We start from the raw sequence: 12256 nt of genomic DNA on the forward strand, positions 1-12256 counted from the left end.
AGCCCGTCCCAGTGATGTACTGAGCTGTCCGCACCATCCTCTGTAGTGCTTTGCGGTCAAGGGCAGTGCATTTGCCATACCATGCGGCGATGCAGCCAGTCAGGTTGCTCTCAATGGTGCAGCTGTAGAACTTTTGAGTATCCGAGGGCCCATGCCAAATCTTTTCAGCCTCCTGAGGGGAAGAGGCGCTGTCATGCCCTCTTCACAACTGTGCGGGTGTCTGTGGACCATGTTAAGTTCTTAGTGATGTGGACGCCAAGGAACTTGAAGCTCTCGTTCCGCTTCACTACAGCCCCGTTGATGTGGATGGGGGCGTGCTCTCCCCTCTTTCTCCTATACTCCATAATCAGCTCCTTGGTCTTACTGACGTTGAAGGAGAGGTTATTGTCCTGGCACCACACTGCTAAGTCTCTGACCTCCTCCCTGTAGGCTGTCTCATCGCTGTCGGTGATCAGGCCTACCACCGTCGTGTCGTCAGCAAAGTTAATGATGATGTTGGAGTCGTGGGTGAACAGGGTGTACAGGAGGGGACTAAGCACACACCCCCGTGTTGAGGGTCAGTGTAGCCGAGGTGTTGTTGCATACCCTCACCACCTGGGGCCAGCCCGTCAGGAAGTCCAGGATCCAGTTGCAGAGGGAGGTGTTCAGTCCCAGGGTCCTGAGCTTGGAGGGGACTATGGTGTTGAATGCTGAGCTGTAGTCTATGAACCACATTCTCCTGTAGTTATTTCCCCTCTTGTCCAGGTGGGAGAGGGCAGTGTGAAGTGCAATTGAGATTGCATCATCTGTGGATCTGTTGGGGCGGTATGCAAATTGTAATTGGTCCTGTGTGTCTGAGATGATGGTATTGATGTGTGTCATGACCAGCCTTTCAAAGCACGTCATAATTACAGATGTGAATGCTATAGGGTTATAGTCAGGTTACCTTGGAGTTCTTGGGAACAGGGACGATAGTGGTTAGCTTAAAACATGTTGGGATTACAGACTGGGACAAGGAGACATTGAAAATGTCCATGAAAACACTTGCCAGCTGGTCTGCGCATGCTTTGAGAACACGCCCTGATGTTCCGTCTGGCCTCGCGACCTTTGCGAGCATTTAACCTGTTTCAAAGTTTTACTCACATCGGCCACGGAGAGCGAGATCACACAGTCATCCAGAACAACAGGGTCTTTCACGCAAGACACAGTGTTATATTCCTAGAATCGGGCATGAAAAACATTTAGCTGGTTTGGGAGTTCTGCATCACTGAGTTCTGCATTTTACGGCTGGGTTTCCCTTTGTAATCCATGATCATCTGCAAACCCTGCCACATACGATGAGCGTCGGCGCCGTAGTAATGGGATTCCACCTTCCTCCTATATTGTCATTTTGCATGTTAGATGTCTCGTCGGAGGTCGTAGCGGGATTTCTTGTATGTGTCCGTGTCACGTTCCTTGTAAGCAGTAGCTCTTTAGCCCAGTGCGGATATTGCCTGTAATCGATGGTTTTTGGTTTGGATACGTTCGTATAGTCACTGTGGGGATGACGTCGTCTATGCACTTATTGATGAAGCCCGTGACTGATGTGGTAAACTCCTCAATGCTATCAGATGAATCCCAGAACATATCCCAGTCTGTACTAGCAAACAGTCTTGTAGCCTCGCGTCTGCTTTATCAGACCACTTCCGTACTGAGCGCATCACTGGTACTTCCTGTTTGAGTTTTTGTTTCTAAACATGAAGCAGGAGAATAGAGACGTGGTCAGATTTGTCGAAGGGAGGACGAGGGAGGGCCTTGTATGCGTTTCTGTGGGTAGAATAAAAGTGGTCTAGAGTTTTAGCGCTCCTAGTGGTGCAGGAGACATGCTGGTAGAAGTGAGGTAGAACGGTTTTAAGTCTCCCCGCATTAAAGTCTCCGCTCACCAAAAACACTGCCTCTGGGTGAGCGGTTTCTTGTTTGTTTATGGCCCCATACAGTTCGTTGAGTACCAAAGTGGTGTTGGCTTGTGGAGGGATGTAGACAGCCGTGATGATTATGGATGATAATTATCTTGGTAAATAAAAGTGTCTGCAGCTTACCATGAGGTTTTCTATATCAGGTGAGCAAAAGCTTGAGATTAACAAGGCGGACTTCGTCCGATCGTGCCGCTGCATGGAGAAACCACTGAGTTCTACGTACATAGTCATCCAAAGAGTTGTCTGTGCAAGGTATATTATATTGCAGCTTTTCAAGCCACTCTGATAGGAGACTCTCGAATGAAGCTCATCCATCTTATTCTCTAGTGGCTGGCCATTTGCCAATAGAACGGAGGGGAGTGCCGGTCGATTTGTCTCAGTCTCACCAGGATGCCGGCTCATCTACCCCATCTACGCCAGTGGCGTTTTGGTAGCCCATGAAACAAAGGGATTGGGTCCGGTATGAACAAGGGAACCGGTGAGTCTGAGATGAAGTCGGATTTCAAGTTGAAATCAAGGTTAGTAACTGTTGATCTGATGTCCAGAAGTGCTTGGCGGTCATACACTGAGTATAGAAAACATTAAGAACACCTGCTCTTTCCATGACATAGACTAACCAGGTGAATCCAGGTGAAGCTATGATTCCTTATTGATGTCACTTGTTAAATCCACTTCAATCAGTGTAGATGAATGGAGGAGGCAGTTAAAGATGGATTTTTAAGCCTTGAGACAATTTAGACATGGATTGTGTGTTTGTGCAATTCAGAGGGTGAATGGGCAAGACAAAAGATTGAAGTGCCTTTGAACAGGGTATGGTAGTAGGTGCCAGGTGCACCGGTTTGTGTCGAACTGCAAGGCTGCTGGGTTTTTTCACGCTCAACAGTTTCCCGTGTGTATCAAGAATTGTCCACCACCCAAAGGACATCCAGCCAACTTGACACAACTATGGGAATCATTGGAGTCAACATGGGCCAGCATCTCTGTGGAACGCTTTCGAGTCCATGCCCCAGAGAATTGAGTCTGTACTAAGGGCAAAAAGGGTGTTCCTGATGTTTGGTATATTCAGTGTATGTGATAATAGTATGAACTTTCTGTACAACAAAAAGTAAAGATAAACATGAAAAAAGTCACTAAATAACAAAGTCAGTTTGGAACTCGTAAGATGTGGCCCTTCTCCGTCTGCGTCATTTCCCAAGCGGCCAACCTCAAAGTGGTTCACACACTGCCTATTACCGTTTACAGGAATAGCTAGTGCCTTACTGCATGGCTTAAACCTCTTCCCACTGCTCTGCTGACCTGGGTTCAAATAGTAATTGTTTTCTTTCAAATACTTTGAGCTGTGCCTACGCTTGAGCCTGCCTGCCAGCTACATTTCATTCAAGTACAGGTAAGGTATTTGAAAGAAATTAAATACTATTTGGCCCACGACCCCATTTTGATATCTGAAAATTCTTGTGACCCCAACCATGTGAAAAACAATTATGTAATTAACAGCCAATGTTTACTTTTTTATTTGGGGCTATGGCAGTCAATTGCAAAGCATTCTAACAGTATTTCTGATTTCTGATTTATATTCTCAACTCACCATCATATACTTTTAATGTGGGGCTATGACAGTCAATTGCAAATTAGTCTGACATAATTTCTCTTACCTCACCACCACTAATGAGATGGGTGTGCTTGATGCAGGTCACGTTGGAGATTCTCAAAGTCAGGGGGTGTGGTTGACAGTGGGCACCTCATCTCTCCTGTCACATCCAACTTGGATCGATATTTGTTTTTAATGCAGACGAGAGCACTGAATCAGCGTACCATGAGTTTTAGTGCTCAGAGGGAGACGGCACAGTATTCCCTTTGTGTCAGGAACCAAAACTCCTCTTTAGTGACCCGTAAATGCATTGTCTGCAGCATTCGGTCACATGACAGCTCGATCAGCTGTTCCAAATTCACTTACTGGCATGTCAACTGAGTCAGGATCACAGTCAAATGGAAACATAGAAAGACGCATTTCGTTATATGTAGACAATGTGCTTTTATACCTCTCGGACCCAGTAGCCTCTGTCCCTAACCTACTAGACTTCATTCAATAAATTGGGGAAAAAGTGATCTCATGTGTATCTCAGATAATATTACTGCAAGTGATTTAGAGAGGATACTATTTAAAGTGGTGCATGACCACTTAACTTACCTGGGACTAAAAATACCTAGAAATCCAAAGCTCATCTTCAAGCTTAACTACAGTGAGCTGGTTGCAAAGCTCAAACAAAACATGGAGAGCTGGAGAATATTGCTTCTTTCTATGATGGGGCGCATTAATGCCATTAAAATGGTTTCTCTTCCCAGGTTCCTTTATCTTTGCCAGAATCTTCACATTTTTCTTACCTCATCATTTTTAAAGACTTAGGACTCGACAATCTTGTCATTTGTCTGGGGTTACAAAAACCATCGTATTTGTAAAGCCCACTTGCAAAAGCCCAAGGAAAGTGGCGGCTTAGGCCTACCCATCTTTAAGTATTATTACTGGGCTGCAAATGCCAGGGCATAAACGTACTGGCAACTGGGTTTCCCTGATAAGTTGGACGCTGTTGCCCCCCTGTGGCTAAATATGGAAGTCAAGTCTGTAACAAATTCCTCTCTTCCAGTCTTGCTTTTCTCCTAAGCAGGGTGCCCAAACAAACTGACAGGCAACAACTTTGTTTTGAGAAATTCTTTAAGAATTTCAAACCAGATGAAGCATGTTTTAAGGTGTCTGATATCTCTGTATACACCCCAATATGCTTTAATCATTATTTTGTTCCATCTGGGTCTGATAAGGTGTTTGTTGAATGGAGGGAGAAGGGACTGGCCACAATTGAAGACTTATACATAGATAAGCAATTAGCATCATTCATCTAATTTAAGAATAAATTCAATCTCTCCCATTCACATTTTTTCAGTTATTTACAAGTCAGACACTATATTAAAGAGAAAATTCAAAATGTTGACAACCTCCCTGTACAACATTAGTTTTATGATTTGCTACAGCGGCCTCCCAACTCAAAACACCTCATCTCACAGTGTGTCTCCTTTCTCTCCAACTACACAGAGGCCTCTACTAGTCATCTCAAGGAGAACTGGGGTAAAGAGTTAAATATTGAGATCTCAAATGATCTATGGGGAGAAGCCCTGTCTAGAATTCACTCCTGTTCCATCAATGCCAGATATCAATTGATACAATACAAAGTCATGCATAGACTTCATTACTCCAAAACCAAATTACATAGAATTTACCCCCAGTGTAAAACCTCAGAGGGTTCATTAACTCATATTTTTTGTCTCTGCCCCCTACCTAATTATTTTTGGAGGAACATCTTTGATTGGTACTCAAAGGTATATGAGAGGGCCATTAAACCTGACGCAGAACTTGCTCTCTTTGGCTGCTCATAGTCTGCTCTAAGATCGTCCTATGAGGAACAACAGACTCTGATGTTTGGAATGGTGGCTGCAAAAAAGTAAATCCTCACAGAATGGAAGTCACCTACCCCCGCTTGCCTCAGTAGATTGCTAGCAGAAATGATTAACACCATTATCTTAACGAAAATATTTGTTTTTTCAGGACTAACTGAGCAGATTTCTCAAGATTTGGGGTCCGTTTCTGGACTGTCTTGACAGAGACTGACTGTGAACACTGACTAGGAACGCTTATTGTTGTTGTAACTGTCATTGTTGCTCTAGTCTTGTCCCATGTATTGCTTAAGCAATACTTTATTTCATATGTCTGGCAGTTGTGTTTTTTTGTTATTTTTTTGTGTGCTTTTGTTTTGTACTTAATTGCAAAAGAAAATCCTTTAAAATAAAATATACCAAAAAAAAACAAAAAGTTTTTTTGTCACATGCAGAGGATACAGAAGGTGTAACGTTAAACGGTACAGTGAAATGGTTACTTGTATAATGGTGTCTTTTGTTTAGACAAGTAGCTAGCTTGCTAGCTAGCTAAACAATGATCCATAATCCCAACTCATACTACCATGCAACATGCATAAATCTGCAGGTAGCTAAAGCTAACCAACTAGGTTCAATGTTAGCTAGCTAACATTAGGCTATAACTAGCAATGCAAATGGTTTTCTGAGATAAGAATAATATTACTACACAGATCCTACACGTAATGTTAGCTAGCGAGCCAGCCAGCTAACGTTAGCTAGCAAACTAACAGTACTCTTTAACTTGCAATAAAAACGACTTTCTGACTAAATTAGAAATGTATAAAATCTGAAATGTAGCTCAACTCTTACCTGTATACATGGATGAACGCTTCTCCCTCTCTATCATGGATGCCATGGTTGCCCTTAGTTTGAAGATGTAATCCTGAGACAGGTGTTTTATACAACAGCCTTCTGTGTTTTCTTTTCAACTCTCTCCGCATTTGGCAATCATCTCTCTGCTTCCACCAGGCATTCCACTGATTTCAAAACTTGGTCAACTTCTTCCGTGACAACAACACTGTTGATCGCCGTTTCTTCCCCGTCACTGTCATCAGACGACGACTACAATGTCTGGTTCAATGAAAATGTTTTTACCTAAATCAGGGATTTCCTCATTGTCTGATTCATTTTCAGAGTCTGAGAGAGTCAGCATGGCACAATCGTCCTCCAGAAAGTAGTCCATCACAACTTTTTCCCACTGATCTTTGTCGATAGCGCCTGTTAACTTAATGGCAGCAATGTTGAGTGCGGTAGCAAAACAATGTCATATCTTCATGATATCTTTCAAAACAAGCCGCGGTAGAAAGGAATATCTACACATACTGAGCAGCTCATGTTATAGACAGAAGCATGCCACGTGGCAGACCAATCCAAACACATCTCTCGGCTTGTCCAGCCCATCCATTATCTCAGCCAATCATGGCTAGCGGGAAGGTTCCTGTCTTTTTCCGTGGCTAAACCAACTAGGCTCGTAATCTAACAATTGTATTCATATTTACAGATGGCAGACAACAGAGTTCCTCAACTGGCCGAATATGGCCCGTTGGTGGTTTTATTTGGCCCCCAAGTTGTCTGAGCAAGAATTTTTTTTTTTCCTCTAATTTATTTTTATTTTATTTTTTTGTACCAGGAAATCAGCTTAAAGTCATTTTTATTTTGGAAATCTGTTCCTAAGTATTCCCACGCATAATAGAGAAACGTGAATGTATATAAATATTAATAATTAATCATAATTGATTGGATTTTTATAGCACTTTTCTACTAACTGAGGTACTCAAAGCGCTTTACATAGTAGGAGGAAATTCACCTCATCCACCATCAATGTGTAGCACCCACCTCAGTGATGCACGGCAACCATTTTTGTGCCAGAACGCTCAACACACATCAGCTACAGTTGAAGTCGGAAGTTTACATACACCTTAGCCAAATACATTTAAACTCAGTTTTTCACAATTCCTGACATTTAATCCTAGTAAAAATTCCCTGTCTTAGGTTAGTTAGGATCACCACTTTATTTTAAGAATGTGAAATGTCAGAATAATAGTAGAGAGAATTATTTATTTAATATTTTATTTCTTTCATCACATTCCCAGTGGGTCAGAAGTTTCCATACACTCAATTAGTATTTGGTATCATTGCCTTTAAATTGTTTAACTTGGGTCAAATGTTTCGGGTAGCCTTCCACAAGCTTCCCACAATAAATTGGGTGAATTTTGGCCCATTCCTCCTGACAGAGCTGGTGTAACTGAGTCAGGTTTGTAGGCCTCCTTGCTCGCACATGCTTTTTCAGTTCTGCCCACACATTTTCTATAGGATTGAGGTCAGGGCTTTGTGATGGCCATTCCAATACCTTGACTTTGTTGTCCTTAAGCCATTTTGCCACAACTTTGGAAGTATGCTTGGGGTCATTGTCCATTTGGAATACCCATTTGCGACCAAGCTTTAACTTCCTGACTGATGTCTTGAGATGTTGCTATCCACATCATTTTCCTTCCTCATGATGCCATCTATTTTGTGAAGTGCACCAGTCCCTCCTGCAGCAAAGCACCCCCACAGCATGATGCTGCTACCCCCGTGCTTCACGGTTGGGATGGTGTTCTTCGGCTTGCAAGGCACCCCCTTTTTCTTCCAAACATAATGATGGTCATTATGGCCAAACAGTTCCATTTTTGTTTCATTAGACCAGAGGACATTTCTCCAAAAAGTGCAATCTTTGTCCCCATGTGCAGTTGAAAACCGTAGTCTGGCTTTTTTTATGGCGGTTTTGGAGCAGTGGCTTCTACTTGCTGAGCGGCCTTTCATGTTATGTCGATATAGGACTCTTTTACCAGCATCTTCACAAGGTCCTTTGCTCTTGTTCTGGGATTGATTTACACTTTTCGCACCAAAGTACGTTAATCTCTAGGAGACAGAATGCGTCTCCTTCCTGAGCGGTATGACGGCTGCGTGGTCCCATGGTGTTTATACTTGCGTACTATTATTTGTACAGATGAATGTGGTACCTACAGGCGTTTGGAAATTGGTCCCAATGATGAACCAGACTTGTGGAGGTCTACACATTTTTTTCTGTGGTCTTGGCTGATTTATTTGGATATTCCCATGATGTCAAGCAAAGAGGCACTGAGTTGTCAGAAGGCCTGTCAGAAGCTTCTAAAGCCATGACATAATTTTCTTGAATTTTCCAAGCTGTTTAAAGGCACAGTCAACTTAGTGTATGTCAACTTCTGACCCACTGGAATTGTGATACAGTGAATTATAAGTGAAATAATCTGTCTGTAAACAATTGTTGGAAAAATTACTTGTGTCATGCACAAAGTAGATGTCCTAACCGACTTGCTAAAACTATAGTTTGTTAACAAGAAATTTGTGGAGTGGTTGAAAAACGAGTTTTAATGACTCCAACCTAAATGTATGTAAACTTCCGACTTCAACAGGTGGAGAGGTGAGGAGTGATATATGCCAATTAGGAATGATAGGCATGATTAGGTGGTCATGATGGAATGTGTCCAGGTTGGGAATTTAGCCATGACACCTGGGTGAACACCCCTACTCTTACAACAAGTGCCATGGGAATTTGAATGGCCACAGAGTCAGGACACCCGTTTTAACGTCCCATCCGATAGACAGCACCCTAAGCAGGGCAATGTCCCCAAATGTAATCAAGGTTTGTAATGATTATGTTTTTGTTCAATATTATATCTGTTTGGGCTTCTTGCGGTCAATTTGCAGTCAACATTTTTTTATTATTATGTTCCGGCCCCACGACCATCCGCTCAAGAAAATATTGGCCCGCGGCTGAATCTAGTTGATGATCCCTGGCATACACGTTTGTTATTAAGGCACATGAAAGTTCACATGTTCCAGAAGGCATTTCTGCCAAAAAAACCACATTTGGATAATTAAAAAATAAAACGTTCAAATTCCTCTCATGTAAAGTAGTGACGTGCGACATATGCCTAGCTTCTTGAAACGGGTCACATATTGGTAGATGGGTAAAAACTATCCCTTTGAGTATGGTGAAGTTATTAACCTCTTAAGGATTGGACCCTTTTTTCAATTTCCACCTAAAATGACATACCCAAATCTAACTGCCTGTAGCTCAGGACCTGAAGCAAGGATATGCATATTCTTGATACCTTTTGAAAGGAAACACTTTGAAGTTTGTGGAAATGTGAAAGTAATGTAGGAGAATATAACACATTAGATCTGGTAAAAGATAATACAAACATAAAAACATTTTTTTTGTCCCATCATCTTTGAAATGCAAGAGAAAGGCCACAATATAACGTTGCAGTTTAGGCGCAATTTGGATTCTGGCCACTAGATGGCAGCAGTGTGTGTGCAAAGTTTCAGATTGATCCAGTGAAGCATTGCAATACTGGACTATTTTGTACCAAGTCTGCCCAAATGTGCCGAATTGGTCAATTGATACATTTTCAAGTACATAACTATAGAGAACATACAAAAATGATATGGTAATACAAAATGTAAGTTTACACACTCCCTGGAATGTCATACATGATGGATCATTAGCTTATACACTAACTTTCACACATCTAGCAGGGGTTCAAACTGTAGAACCCAGTTCCTACATTTGAATACAGAAATTGATTTTATCAAACAAAACTATGCTACATTTTATCTCTGGGACCCTTAGGATGACAAATCAGAGCAAGATTACTGAATGTAAGTACATTCACCTCTATAGGTAAATAATGTATCAAACTGTAGGTAAATAATGTATCAAACCAGTTGCCGTGGTAAGTATTTTGTGGTTGTGCACTCTCCTCATTATTTCACTGTAATAGCTACTGTAAATTGGACATTGCAGTTAGATTAACAAGAATGTAATCTTTCTGCCCATATAAGACATGTCTATGTCCTGGAAAGTTTGTTGTTACTTACAACAGTCATGCTAATCACATTAGCGCACGTTAGCTCAACCGTCCCGTATAAGGGACACCGATCCCGTAGAGGTTAATTACACTTTGCATGGTGTATCAATACACCCAGTCACTACAAAGATACAGGCGTCCTTCCTAACTCAGTTGCCGGAGAGGAAGGAAACTGCTCAGGGATTTCACCATGAGGCCAATGGTGACTTTAAAACAGTTAGAGTTTAATGGCTGTGATAGGAGAAAACTGAGGATGGATCAACAACATTGTAATAATACTAACTTAAATGACAGAGTGAAAAGAAGGAAGCCTGTACAGAGTAAAACATATTCCAAAATGTGCATCCTGTTTGCAATAAAGCACTAAAGTAAAACTGCAAAAAATGTGGCAAAGAAATGAACTTTATGGAACTTTATGGCAAATCCAACACAACACATCACTGAGTACCTCTCTTAATATTTTCAATCATGGTGGTGGCTGAATTATGTTATGGGTATGCTTGTCATCGGCAAGGGAGTTTTTTAAGCATACAAATAAATGGAATAGAACTCCTGGTTCAGTCTGCTTTCCAACAGACACTGGGAGAACAATTCACCTTTCAGCAGGACAATAACCTAAAACACAAGGCCAAATATACACTGGAGTTGCTTACCAAGATGACATTGAATGTTCCTGAGTGGCCTAGTTATATGTTTGACTTACATCTGCTTGAAAAGCTATGGCAAGACTTAAAAATGGCTGTCTAGCAATGATCAACAACCAACTTGACAGAGCTTGAAGAATTGTGTGGTCTGTTGTGGAAATTCTAACCAGGAAGGAGAGACTTTGTTATTTCTTCAAACAATCAACCTTTATTTAAAAATAATTGTAATAATGAAGCTGGTCAACCCCACACTCTGAAGTATAAGGCTGAGAGCTCAATAATACAGAAAATACAGAGGTCTTATATAGTAGACCTAAAAATGTTTAGTCATGGCTGGTTCCACCCCTCCCTGGCTTAGTTTCTCAGAGGTAAAGATGATTCAAAACAATAACAGGTTTGTTCTGTTTCTCAAGCTATCTCTATCTCAAGTGGCACCATGTCCTTGACCATACGCCCAGACCAGCTGCGGGGAGCTAAGGGGGGAACCATCCTTTTGCAAAAGCACAGCAGTGGTAGTTATAAAAATTATGTTATCATGGGTAAGAGATCTCTTACTGTTGCCAAGCACATAGTTGTTAACTATCAATATTCATACAGATTAATCAACAAAGCAGGTAAATACGTAATTTTTCCCTCACAGGTCTGAGGCATGCATTCGATTACGAGCGTTTTCAAGTGCAACGTTAATAATGATGGTTTTGGGAATCAGATCAGAGATTTAACGATGCTCCTACGAAGGTTCTAACGATGAACTCAGCCTTAAGATGCTTTTGGGGAAACCGGCCCCAGGTCATTCCTGTGTGATCTCAGATTTGTACCATTCTGCACTTGTAAAACTGCACAGCTGTCTTGTACACTTTGTCTGGACTGTATGAATATTCACTCAGAAGAAGAAGAACAAAAACAGGGACTATAGTATACCGAGGAAGAGAATCCCCCTGCCCAGACCAGTACCTCCCCCATCCCCCTCTTCCACATCTGGGCTAATCAGCCACATTAGTCCAGGGTGCCACCTGTACAACCACCTGTTTGTACCCAGGCCACCAGGTCTACAGCCCATTGGCTGCCTCAGTATTCCACACAGCACCTGTTCACCAGCCTGAGAGAGAAAGACCCTCTCTCTATCCCTCTTTCCCCTTCCCCATAGACCTAGAGCAGTACAGCAAAATCAATACAAATAAAGCCTCAACCATCAATGAAAAATGAGAGGGACCTTTAAGAGTGCCAAAGCTATTTCTTCAGCTATTATATTTGACTTCATAACAATTGGACAGGGCTGATTTAAATATCATGTTATTTATAGACTTTGAAATTTAAAACA

At 41.8% G+C, this 12256-nt stretch overlaps 1 protein-coding gene across 2 annotated transcripts in view; it reads left to right on the forward strand.

Annotated features, from left to right (window-relative positions):
- Window positions 1-12256, forward strand: part of LOC121574096 (peripheral-type benzodiazepine receptor-associated protein 1) — a 205363-nt gene that overhangs the window by 112432 nt on the left and 80675 nt on the right. The window lies entirely within an intron of this gene.

The sequence above is a fragment of the Coregonus clupeaformis genome, chromosome 9, assembly GCF_020615455.1.
Source record: "Coregonus clupeaformis isolate EN_2021a chromosome 9, ASM2061545v1, whole genome shotgun sequence".
Taxonomy (NCBI): Eukaryota; Metazoa; Chordata; class Actinopteri; order Salmoniformes; family Salmonidae; genus Coregonus; species Coregonus clupeaformis.